Source organism: Cryptomeria japonica, chromosome 7, assembly GCF_030272615.1.
Source record: "Cryptomeria japonica chromosome 7, Sugi_1.0, whole genome shotgun sequence".
Lineage (NCBI taxonomy): Eukaryota > Viridiplantae > Streptophyta > Pinopsida > Cupressales > Cupressaceae > Cryptomeria > Cryptomeria japonica.
This window is the reverse complement of record NC_081411.1, coordinates 261,535,270-261,549,196: the sequence shown is the minus strand read 5'-3', so window position 1 is coordinate 261,549,196 and position 13,927 is coordinate 261,535,270.

The window sequence follows — 13,927 nt, the reverse complement described above, 5'->3', positions numbered from 1 at the left end:
AGCGAGATAAATTAACTAATTTAACTTCTATAAAAGGCAGATAGGGGTCCAGGGGATTTAAACATCATCTGTGTTTTAGGAATTGTAGAAATCGAGAAGAATAGGAGCTAGAAGCTAGTTGGTATGGAGTTCCCAATGCGCCTAATTGCCAACAAAAGGTAGACAACATTCTTAGGAAAAATTACGGACATAAGACTCTCTAAGGTTTTGAATTATTCTCATTGTTTGATTATCAGGGAAGTAAGACGGATACTCAAAGAGGAGTTCCTCTTCAGAAAGAATATATACAGAGTGAATACAGAGATACCAGTGCTTTTTATGGCCACCCTATCACATGTAGATGATGCCAAGGACAACATTGTCATGCTGTGTTAAAAACATTTCAAGGAAACCTTTCTGGGGGAACTTGAAAAGGTTATGGAAAATAATTACGAGGACCTCACTATCCCATACCCTAAAGACTACAACATCATCATTAGGGATGGCAAACCAGTGCCTCGACTTTCAATTCTGGTTATTGAGGACCTAAATATTTTCCGAGCTTGAAAATTTGGTATTAAGCAGAATGCTTGCTTTTTGTTGAAACTTTTCCATGTCATACAAAATAAAGGGGGTAAATGGATCAGTGGTTACATGTGGGAAGATGGAATTGACACTGGTGATGAAGAGGATATGGAAGTTATGTATCTAGAGGGTTTGGAGGACATTATGACAGGAGGAGATTTGGGTCACAAGACTCAAGCTGGAAGGAGCCACACTCCTTGTAACTTAGATGTCAAAGAGAAAATATTTGTCTTTGAGTAACTACAAACACCATAGAGACTAGCCTACTATTCTACTTTTTCAATTGTTTACAGTCTAGTTGTGTGTCCATGTCGTCACTCCTCTATTTCTGGTGGTTCAATTTTTTTGTGTAATTATCTAGGTTTTTGGGTATGGGAAGTGACACAGTCTTTATACCATTAGGGAAATTTTGTTATCAATGTAGTATGCTACTATAGATAGATGCTCTAGAGTTGGTTCGACCACTCTAAAAATTATGTAAAACATTATACTATTAATATAATATTTTTAGCTTCAACCTTTTACTGAAATGATTTGCATGCAAAAAAATTATTTTTTATCAATAAATTTATTTACTTCCATAAGCGTTTGTTTTATTAATATTAAATCCTTTCTCAATTAATATTAACTCATCACTCTATACTTAGGATACAATATTAAAATAACACTTGTTTCAATTCCGATCATGCATTGTACAAATTTTTCTTGGTCAGAACTTAGGCTGGAATTGAACCTTTGTTATTGATATTTGATGATCTGACAGCGGACATGATTTGTTTGTTGATTCTGTGTAGCCGTTCCCCGGTCACTTTAGTTGTAGCTTGAGCCTATTCAGTTAATTCCCATGTGCTAAATTGGTCACTTAAGTGTCACCTTGGAGCAGTCTGAGCCCAACGAGATGGCGGGGTCTAGGTTTTATGCCCTTCTTCCTTACCATGCAATACCCATTCTACACCCGCCAAAGTGTTGTGGGGCAGCGGGATGCATATCAAGTAAAGAGAGGAGTTACCCTGCATGACTTATCTAGTAAATAGCTATGTCCCACGGGTTGGCTGGATGAAGGTATAATGGAACTTAAAGGTAGCCTCACCACTTTGTGTTATTGAGATGGAAGATTTATTGTTGTGGGTTGGTAGGATGTGTACTGACAAATAAGAAAACCTTCGCCTACATGAATTTCTCTCGAAGCAATTTGCGTTTCAAGATAGTAAAGAACACTAAGATGCTAGTGGCAAGTTTACCCTGCAATGGTCATAAGACAACAACAGTGTGATCGCGAACTAGCGGTGTGAGGTCAATAGAGAGATAGGTAGATTTCCCATGTGCTTATGAAGATACAAGAAAGGATCCATCTAGCAGGATAACAGGATATGACCTAAGAACATAAATAGTCTTACCTCACAAGGGAAGGTGACACCAAAGGAAAATGTTGCTGGCTGCTGGGACAAGTATTGAGCCGTTACCCTGCCACCTCATGATTATGCACTAAGGGCAGGGAAGATGATCATGTTGCATGCTTGCGGGTAAGAATTGATAACAAAGTAAAAGGTAGCCCCAATACTTCACACAACCAAAGAAAGAAGGAGGACTTCCCACTGGATGAGATTTGGAACAGATGCAAAATGATTTCCCCGCCACCCTGCAAGAAAAATATAAGGAATATGATCGCCCTGAAGGGTAATAAAATAAATAAATATAATAAGGCCCTGCTACCCTGTGACATGGAGAATGACATATTGATGACCCTATGTGGTAGCCAATTGACAGAAAATGGGGAGCCCTCCTATCCCTCTAAGGAAAAAATAATACATGGACATAACTTTAGGGCATAGAGAAAAATCAAAGGTGGCGGAGAGCCTACACATATGAATTAATGGCAGAATTCCTATGATCGATAAAGGCGTATTCTGAAGTATAATTTCTCACCCTGCATTATAAGAGAAACCCAGATAATTTATTGGAGCTGCAATTGCAACCAAGTGCCTTCAAAAATAAGTTGATATCAGACCCATCTTTGTGTATTTGCGAAAGAATTAGAAAGTTGTGTAGGGTTAAAAGTTGAAGTAGAACTAGAATTTGCTACTCTATGAGATAAAATGGCTACACCAATGAAGGACACCACCTCCCCTGCTATTGAAAAAATCACTGAGAAGGGAGAAGCCTCCTCCACCATGCCATAAATAACCCATGCCACTCCACTTGTCAAAGTTCACCCAACTCCCACCATCTCGAATAAGTTAGTTGCTGAGTCAAATCCTCCCTTTGTTGCACAAAAGAAACCATCACAACCCAAGAGGAAAAAAGCACCAACGAATGTAAACATTGCCATTTTTTATTATGAGCCATTTGAGGAGCCTATTCCCTCCCCACAAGCTAGAAAAATGAAGCCGAAGAGAAGAAGGGCTTCTACCAAAAAATAGGCTACAACTTTGGCTGCAAAAGCCCCTCCCGTCACAAAGAACCCTCAAATTGTTAAATTGGACCCCCAGGAGGTGGCTCCTAAGCCCAAAAGAAGGAAAGCCCCTGCTAAGAAGGCTACATCCTCAGTTGTAGAAGAAAAACAACTTTTGATTGAATTTATACCAATCCAGATTTGGTGAATTCCACGAGGTATTTCAAAATTAATCTTAAATTTTAGCGAATTTAAGCGAGCTCTTGGCATCGTTGAGTGAAAATGGGCAAATCTCCCCATCTAAAGAAATGATAAGTTTCAAATTTCAATGTGATCATGGACCTATAATTATCATTAACTTACAACATGACTGGCAAAAATGGGTACTCCTAAATGATAACTTACAAAACAGTTGGTGAAATGGGTCCTCCTAAATGATTGTTGTATCGAACTACTTAGCTAGAATTAGAAAATAAATGTTTGCAAATTCATTGGAACTTTCTAAGATATTGGTAAAAAAAAAGAAAAAACTATGACTAACCCCCAAAAGTCGATGGAAAAACATGTTGCCTATAGTTGAAAACATGAAAAAAATCAGGCAAATGGGAGATAGACCCTCAATCATCATATTCGCGAATTTCAAAATACCCAATCTTGACTATTCGCAAATTGGCGAAAATTCACCACTCAAATTTTCTTTGCAGTCAAAGGTTTATGTCTCATTTAGGGGAAAATAATGTTGTTCCTTCACCATTCATTGATAATTCTAGGTTTGTTCCAAGAGTCTCCATTGAGAATGTGTTGGAATATTTGATCCAAATTAATAGTTCAAACTATTTTATTGAAGAATATTCAAGTCAAATTTTAAAGTCTCTTGATGGGATATTCTATCTTGATTGTCCCAACATAGACTCAATCATAAGATGGGTACTTTGGAGTTTGAATGTCTCTAGAAATGTTGAGGTAACATAAATGCTAATTGTTATTTTCATCTTTACTTTTTCCAATCTGGAGGAATGCAATATGATTTTTTCAAATAGTAAGGTGTTTTAAGGAAAAAAATGGGTCTTGTTTTCAATAGTGGACTCCTAGTTTGAAAACCTATCAAGTATTACCCCTTCAAGTTTCTAGTTTAGGTTCGTCTTCCTAGCCTATTCTTGAAATTTTGAAGTAAAAAGATCCTTAGGATCATTTCCAGTTCATTTAGAAATTATGATCCCATAGATATGATTACTAAATTCAATAATATCCACTATATGCTATAATTTGTGTGTTTGCAGAGAAAAACCAATAGCTCCCTACCAAGATTTTATTATCCTCTAAATATGGAGTTTGGGTATAGCAGATCAAATATGAAGATTCTCCAATCCTTTTCCATTCTTGTGGAAATGTGGGGCATACTTCTATTAATTGTTGGAGAAGTAAGAAAGTTTTGGGAGTATTTAGTCTACCAAAGTATAATCACAACTGCATCCCCCTAGAGTGTCATGGTCCTCACATTCATTAAGATAGTGAGTAAATCAATATTATTTATAGGAAAAAGATCAGTGCGCATATAGCCTAATTTTAGTGAAATAATTCATTCTTATTCACAATTATATTGACAAGAAAATATTACAATTGAAAAAACACTAATTTTCTAAAATACCAATATTGTAAATAAATATTATATTTATTTTAGTTAAGAACAATGTTAGTTACAACAAAGATTATTAAAAAATTTGAAATGAGGGTTTCAGGGGAGGCTGAAGGCAGGGAAGATGACGCAGACGATGACAATGAGAATGTATTTTCTTTCTCCTATCAGCACATGTGTTTTGATTGGTGCATTTGTTCGGGGGAAGCAATGAGATGGGGGTGTCTTTGGTGGCCTCTAGTCCCTATTGGGTGCACTATTTTATGTTTTCAGCATGAAAAGAGTGGTTGGGCGGTGATTGGAGTTTATTTTTCTAAATCTGGCATCGGTTTCTGTGGTGTTAGCATCCTGGATGGGTTGTATCCCTCGGTCATGGCTGCTTCTTTGGGGCCCTATCTTCTAGATAGGGTTTTGTTCTTTCTATGGTTTTTGGGCATGTTTCTCTCCATGGTGATGTCAACTTTGATTTTGTTTTGTGGCCTTCCTTGGTGGTGGTCATGTTTTATTTTGAGGTGGTGATAGGGTTGGTAGGAGATGATGTGTCTTGTCGTGTTGGGGCTACCCATGCTCTCTATTTTTGTTGTGCCTTTTCTTCTATTTCGAAGGCCACTCTTGAGGTGATTTTTTTGGAGCTTGGAAATCTTGGTCTTGTTTCCATATCTTCTAATTTGTTCAAGGAGGATGTGACCTTTTTTTTCCTCTTTCTCATATTCTCTCTTTCTTGTAAAGTATTCTCTTTGATGGGATGGTTGAGTTGTTTGATCCCCCTAATGTTGTTTGATGTTCTTTCTCTATGGGCTGTTTTGAATGTTCCTCTCTTTTGTGGCCCTTTGGTTGGCTTCCCACTTATTTTTTGGCTTCTTCCTCAGCATCTTTGGTTCTCTCTAGTTATTCTTATAGAGGTGGATCTATATTATTTAGAGGTGAAGATTGATACCATGCTATAGATGACCTATCTTGTATTGAGGCGAAGATGTTTGCTGCATTTGATGCTAAAAAATGTTGACGGGGAGTGGATGGTGTGTTGTCTCTTGGTTGTTTGGGAACTAAGATTTCACTTTCTATTGATTTAGCTCCTTTTTCTCCTATTGAGGTGGAGAGATTAAAGGGTATTGTTTTCTCAGTGTTGCCCAGGGAGGCGAATGGTACCCCTGTTTCCTGGTTGTATGGGAATAGAGAATATTCTTTTATTTGGTTTCTCTCCTTTATCACCTATTGAGGTGGTGATCTTGGAGGTTACATTTTGTTGAGCTCTGTTCATTCTCAAGATCAAGGTTATGGGAGCCTATCAAAAATTCATTGTTTCTGGTTGTAGGAGCCCTATAAAGCCCACTCTCAAGGTTGAGGGAGCCTGGAAAAACCCTATGTTTTTTGTTTCTTTCAGGGATAGGCTAGATGCTCATAGTTTTCAAGGGCCCAGTTTGGCCAGTGTTTGTTTTTTGTTAGGGTTAAGCTTTGGGGCTTTTTCTGGCATAAAGATTCTTTTACAAGTTATGGGAGCTTGGGAAAACCCTTCACGTTGGTTGAGGGTGCCTGAAAAATCCTTTGTTCTTTGTTATTGAGGTCTTTTGTCTACTAACTTAGTTTCTCTGCTTGGACCAACCTATTTGTAAATCTTTACGATTGATGTTTGGCTAGAGTCTATTTGGTTGTGGCTGCTCTGAATTTGTGTTTAAGCTTTGTGCAGTCTTTGGTTTTTGGGCTCTGGATGCCCGTAAGTCTAGAAGATTTGAAGTCCTTTTTAAAACTTGTTGTTCACTACCAGGTAGTTTAGTCCATTATACGATGACAATTTTCTTATTGTAAGGGTCTTGGGGCCCCTTCAAAACCCATTTTATCCTAATAAAAAATAATGTTAGTTACAACCATATATTTTAATGTACAAATTTCTCTTTTTTATTGGCTAAAATTAAATCTAGATTAGGTGAAGGGATAAAAAAGGAAAATGCAACCTTACATTTAAGAAAGCAACTTAGAAGCTCAAAGTCAACAAATTTATAACCATTTTTACTTTATATCAATTATAAACGATAAAGAATTTTAAAAAGATACATACTAACAAGTTATGATATTTTTAATGTAGAGTCAATATATATATATAAGAATTATTTTTAATTTTTTTCCTTGTAGTAACTATAACTTTTACTACAAATTAAAAATCCATTATTAATTATTAATTATAATTAGAGCATTACCTCCAATATCTAATCCATTCATATTTTTTGTAATTTATTTAATAATATTTTTATTAATTATCATTTTTTAAATTAGTACTAATAAAAACTTCAAACATTTTTATTCAGTAACACATTCTTTTCGATATATTTAATATTAATTTTTTTGAAATATATATATGGAGCTCAATAAAAAAAAATTTAGATTTTTCTATTTTTCCACCAGTTTTTGTTATCTCGAAGCCCAACTCTTTATTTATTTTTGCCTTTTGATAAAAGGTCGACGGCCTGGATAGCTTGAAGCTCAACTTACTGTGACTTTCTAAATTATTCTGATGAGCACAAAAGCTGCAGGTAAACTTCACAGTTTGCAGGTGTCCTTACTAGGTGGGCAGGTGGCTTTCTGCAAGCTGGTTCACGTGGTGGGCAGGTGATGCATTTTGTGGAAACTCGTTCAGGATTTAGTAGCTGAAAAGAAAAGCCTTCGTTTTATTGCATTTTGTTTATCATGAGCAAGATGAAGCAAAGTTGGACATCGGCTGTGTTGATTACATAACACAATTTGTGCAAATTCTTGAGGTGAGTAATTTGCCATGGTTTCAGCATCTGATAACTTGATAGTGTGCATTTACTTGATATTTTAATTTCAAGATTTGAATTTTTGTTAGTGCTTACAAGAGTCTTTTTCTATGTTCAGATCTACATCTTAGAATGCAAACTAATTCAAGGTTTTCTGTAAATGTTGTAGGATACCTATACAGAAATGATATGGAATTTTGCTTTTGTTTGTTGTCTGTATGCTTTCAGACATTGTGCTTCTAGGTCTTCAAAAGTGGGATTTCGTCAGCATGATGAACCACTCCATGATTGATTGTGGGGTCAGAGGACAATGTAAAATACTAGGAAAATAATACTGATTGCATTCTATTTATGAGCCTATTTTGCTCAGAGAATAAATCCTTTAGGATGATAGAAATAAAAAATACCAAAGCATTCGAAATGGATCTGCATCATGTATTTCTATCTTCAGATCTACATCTTAGAATGCAAACTAATTCAGGTTTATTCTGTAAATGTTGTGTAATACCTATACAGTTATGATATGGATTTTTGCTTCTGTAAATGTTCTATGGACCAAGTCAGGTAGGAATTGAACATAACACTTAGCACAAAGCTTCTTGTTTTTCAAAGAATATATTTTTCCTCGTAGCAATGCCTAAATGGCTTTTAGACCTGCTAGGAATCAAACATGGCACCTTCTCCCAAACTTCTTTCCCCTTGACTATTAAAGAATCAGACATCGCCCCTTCTAGCAAAGATTCTTGATAGGTATGCAAAGTGTCAACATAGAGAAGACACGTGGGTTGTTTTTACCAAAACGTGGAAGCATAAACCAGGCACCTCGACTGTTTGACAAACTGTGGATGCATGGTCAAGGCACGTACATTTTTGGCTAGAATGTGGATTATTAAATATTCCAAAACATGAAAGCTCACCATTGTAACTTTTAGAATATACCTTTAAAAAATTTGTGTTTGAATTTAGTTTCATGGACATCTGTGTGTATGTCACTTTGCATCTAACAATTTGAGTCTTTTAAATGATTGATATGGTTAATGTTTTAATTGTCAAATTTGTAGATTGAGTATACATCTAAAGACACAAAAGCAGTTGATATGAATTCTATGTTATTGTGGTAACTGTAGGACCAACCTATGTCAAATCTACATGTATCCTGATTGAGATGTCAAATCTACATTCAACTTAGAAATTTGCACATTACTCAATATTTAGAGAGAAACAAGGTAATTTTTTTAACAAGGTAATTTTTTGAACAATACAAATTTTGGCCTGATCAAATAATTTTCATTACATTTCAATGGGATACATTCATCTAATTAATTCAAATTAATTAACAGTAATGTTTTTTTTAAAAAATCTTTGATATAGATATGGGAAGAAAGAAATGTTTACTAGAATGTTTAAAGATTTAATTTTATAATTGGCTAGAGTTGGTTGGCTTAGCAGTTTGAAAATGTTTCTTTATAATTGTTGATCGCTATCTATATCTATTTCAATCAATTGTGGCAAAAAAAATCTAGAATTATGCTGGAAATTTTGAATGATTTACAAATGCATGAAGATAAGCACACTCACTATAAAAAAAAAAATTGATCTTATATTCTCAAGTCTCCAACTTCAGTCACTATACTTTCTTAGAACAAATCTCCTACTTTTGACAAATGCTAGGGGCTCTAGCATCTGCAATAATCTGCTCAATTCTTCCTATGATTCCTATACAAGTTAAAAATGCATGGAAACTTAAATATCCTTGATGTCTAAATTTTTTATTTTTTCGAAGGAACATTTATAGCCAAAAAAGTTACAATTCAGTACTCAACATATGCATAGTCTTAGAATCATGTGTGATAGTAGTACCCAATTCCTCACCCTTGTGTAATTCCACCAATCTTTTGACCTCTTTCATAACCTTCTCAGATGTGCTGCTAGTTATTTTACTTGTAAAGAATATGTTAGTATGTTTGTTGACGATATGTTTGCATGTTATTTTTTTTTGGCTATTGCCCATGGCTTGTACTGTTTTGAATGCATAAGTATTTGGCTCTTTATTATTGAACAAGTCCCACTATTTCCTAATTATCATTTTGTCTACCTATTCAAGATCACTTCTCCTACTAAACTATGTCCTAAGTATCCTGTAGCTAACTCAATAAAGCTAGATATCATGTCTAGCATCTAGATATCATGACTGGCATCAATATGGCTGCATAATTTTAATTCTTCTTTCCTAGACCATAGAGACTTGAGAAAAAAAAAATCGAACATTTAAAATGCTAGAAAATATAACGATGACAAAAATTGGCATACTACCAAACTATCTGGATGACTCATTTCTTTCATGTTTGGTAAATTACTGCAATGGTCCTGGGACAAAATCTAGTGATTTAGAAATGCAACACTTTTATAGAAGAGATTAATAGCAATGAGAAGTGGAGCTTTTGATCACACTCACATACAATTTAGAAACCAGTGACATGACATTGATAGAATATAAGTTTTTTTTGCAACTACTTGAATTTAAAATGGGAAAATTTAAAACTTTATATATTTTTCATAAGAAATAAAATTGAGAAAGACAACAAAAATTAAGAAGATCCAAGTTTTGGCATTTACTTCTCATGTAATTTAAGCCCAAGGTTTGACTCTCAATTTATTGAACCAGTCATAAGTTTGTTCAACTTTGAGTTTTGACTACCAAGTGAAAACAACATGTTTCGAAAACATGCACAATTTCTTTGTAGTAAATTTCTTATTTGTGGTCATCAAGCGCAAGGTTTTCTAGTACCTTGTTGGTGCTTATAGGTACCCGTAGCTATTGGTGGCAACCAGGCCACTATCACCCTTCCTGTAGCATATAAAGTAGAAACATCTAATGATAAGTATAGGAAAATAGAAATGTTATTAATAGTAGGGAAAACAAACGCCCTAATGAGATTATGGTTGTGGATAATACTGTTTAAGGGGCATCTTTTGAAACATTTTGATTTTGGGGCTGGCTTTTATGTTTGCACATGTGATCCTTCTGTTCTCAAAATACATTATGCTAAGGAAAAATCTATATTATCTATCTATGTTTACAAATATATTTCCTTGTGCTATTATAGGTTTTTTATTGAAATAGATGAATTACTAAGGTTCTAAACTGAGAAAGTTGCATCGGTCTTGTCACTGACTTTCTACCTTTCCTAGACCTATTAAGGAGATGGGGAATCAATATTGTGCTTGCAAAAGTTGAAGTCAGTCACAAGGAACAAGGAAAAAGATATAAGTCAAAACCATTAGAGCATAATCATGCAGAAGTAGAAAGAATGCTAATTAGCCCAATATATAAAGAAGAAAACCTCAAGAGATGTGTACCTACTGTGATAGAAGACTCGAATTGTGTAACCATATTGTAGGTAAAATAACAAAAGCTGCAAAGAGAACAAATGACTGATGTGCAGTGAAGCTTTCTTCTACTATACTCATAGCCATTTTGGGAGAAAGTTGGGCTACAATAAAACCTCCCGTCTATAAGTCTAGAGATTTAAATGCTACCATAATAACAAAAAAAACTCCATATTGCCAAATATTAGCCACACACAGAAAAATGCTACCATAATAACAAACAAAAACTCCATATTGCTAAATATTAGCCACAGACAGAAAAAATAGGCCTTTGATAAGTATTCAACCTATTGCTGGAACAAATCTAGGCAAAGTTATTCAATGCAATGGTTTATACTATTAAACCTAGAATAACATTTTGAGTGAAAGACGCAATGTAGCCAAGTTGTTCTTGAAATCAGTGTCTTGCATACAACGCCCTGTATGGTCATCTACATTTTTCTATGCACATCCTGTGTTCAGAGGGGCAACATTTTCGGTTACTACTAAATGGAAATAAGATTTTATTTCAATTAATGCACAATCTGTCTTCAGACTTTCCTGCTAATTTTTACAAATTTATTCCAATAATATGTGGCTAGATTGAGTGGCTAGATTGAGTAGTGAAAAAGATTCTTTCAAATTTTCAATCTGTGTATACAAGATCTGACGTGTGGAGGAGATTTTACACTGCGTTTTATCTCTTTTGACATTGACTCAATATTCATAGGTTAAAACAAGATGTTACCTATAAAAGGAGGATTCCTTTTAATCACAGTTTTACAGTCAGCGTAGATCTGAGCTCCTACTCACAGCACATGGCAAGAGAGACATTTTCTGACTCTACTATTTTTAGTTGGGATTAGTGGATATAAAATACACTATGTCCGCTTATCTAGTCCTACCAAGTGGATGACCCTCGTCTTTCCTTGCAACTTCTATGTAGACATCATACTGCAAATTGAACAATACTAATTAAAAAAAATAGTTAATATAGGTGTCAATTATTCTCCATACAAAATGGCATTTGAATTGTTTTTCAGTAGATTTGTTTACAGCAATGAGAAGACGGATCAAACCAGTATAAATTATATAAAAACCTGTTGCAATTTGTAGATTTTATTTTTGATTAGGTGTTGTTTAGTATGGAGAATAAACAGCTCAATTAATACATACAATCAAATGTGTAGATGGCTGCATGGCTGCATAGACAATGATGTCTTTCCTATGAATAGTATATGTTTGTACTTAAAAATATCAAATTAAAACCTTTAAATAATATTTAAAAAAAATAATCACCAAAATAGTTAATAATTCTCTTAATTTTATTGTTTTTTAATTTTATTTTGTATATCATATAATTAAATATTTTTGATTAAGAGTCAAACAAGTTTTGAGGGGGCCTGAGGCCTGAAACTCCTTATAGATGGATTTTACGGGATCCAGAACCCAGAAACAAAAAGTTGCACATAGGTACATCAAAAACAAACATCAGCCATCCAACAACCAACCTTTAGCTAGTCACAAGAAAAAAGGCATCAAAGCACAAGCTGACCCAAATAAAAGATTGAATCCAACAAGCTAGAAGACTTCAAAAATCATAGACAAAGGGTTTTGCAAGGACCCCAGAACCTAAAACATGGGTTTTTGCAAGGCTCCCATAACATTAAGATCTAGAAAAATAAAATCATTATAAACATAGAGAATCTAGGTAAATGGATTTTTATAGGTTTCCACAACCTTTGGAGAAATATCAACAACTTATCCTCCTAAGAATCTAGGACCAAGACGACGAGTTACACTAGAGGGTTTAGACTAGTACCCACAACCATCTTCAAGGATTTTAACATTGCTCTCATAACCATAAGGAGAATAGTTGTAGAATCTCCCATACGACAAGTCCCTTCCACACTATTAAAGCTCATATGCACCTTTATAGAATATGTCCTCACCTCAAGAGGGTCAAACATCCCCAGCTCCATACTAGCCAACCACTATTAGAAGGGTGACTACACAAGCCCAGAAATAATCCCCTCTACATCTATTCAAGAGCTCAACAAAAACCACCTTAAGGGTTTCAAAAGACTACAAACCATATCTACCATCTCCATTAGCAACATCATTCTCCACCTCAACAAGAAACTATCCCACCTCCATAGGTAAAGCCAAGGAAAACCCAAGGAGAAGAACCTTGACCCATAGAAGAAGAGAAAGGAAGAGCCACAAGAGAGACCACCAAGAGTATCCCAAGAGAAATTCAAACACTGTCAAGCCAATAGATCAAAAGATCTTGTGTCCACAGAGGCAAATATAGAATGACACCTACAACAAGGAGCTTCTAGCCACTAGCATGGGTCAAAATGAAAAAGGGCATAAACTACCCAGATCTCCCATCTACAAAAAATATTGAAGGAAGGAGGTCTAGTAATATCTGCCACATAGAAGAATAGTAGAGACAACCCCAGGCACTAATCATAGAAATCAGGAAAGCATACACAACCTGCCTAAACCAACACCAACAGGAGAAGACAAGAGAGGCCGAATAGAGCCCACTAAGCAAAGAGCAACAACTAGACATCAGGAAAGCATACACAACCTCCCTAAACCAACACCAACAGGAGAAGACAAGAGAGGCCGAATAGAGCCCACTAAGCAAAGAGCAATAACTAGCCAAACAACTCCAAAAAGCTATTAGCCATTGGGGAGATAAAGAGATTGTCCCATTTCAAATTGGTATTTGTTTAAGGGGGACCATGGAATTTTGAGGTACCCTACTTTTTACCAAGGCATTCCATGCCTTGCTCCTCCAACAAATAGGACTAGCACAAAGGGAAATGGAGAAGGGATCTTGAAGATGGGGAGGACTAGCACAAAGGGAAATGGAGAAGGGATCTTGAAGATGGGGTCCACTAAATGGTGTCATTGCATTAGAGTTGGATAATGGGGCCAAAATAGACCTGCATTAGAGTTGGATAATGGGGCCAAAATAGACCTACATTAGAGTTGGCTAATGGGGCCAAAATAGACCTGGAGAGAGGATGGAGATAGGACATGCTCAAGTAGGAGCACAAACTTGAGGTGTAAATTGTATTGGTTACAATTTACGATGCTACAAGTAGTTGTTTTATGAATAGTTTATAAAGTCTCCATTTATTTGGATGGTGGGATTGATCTTGAAGCCCTTGTTTCTCTTTTTGACTAATGGTTTTCTAT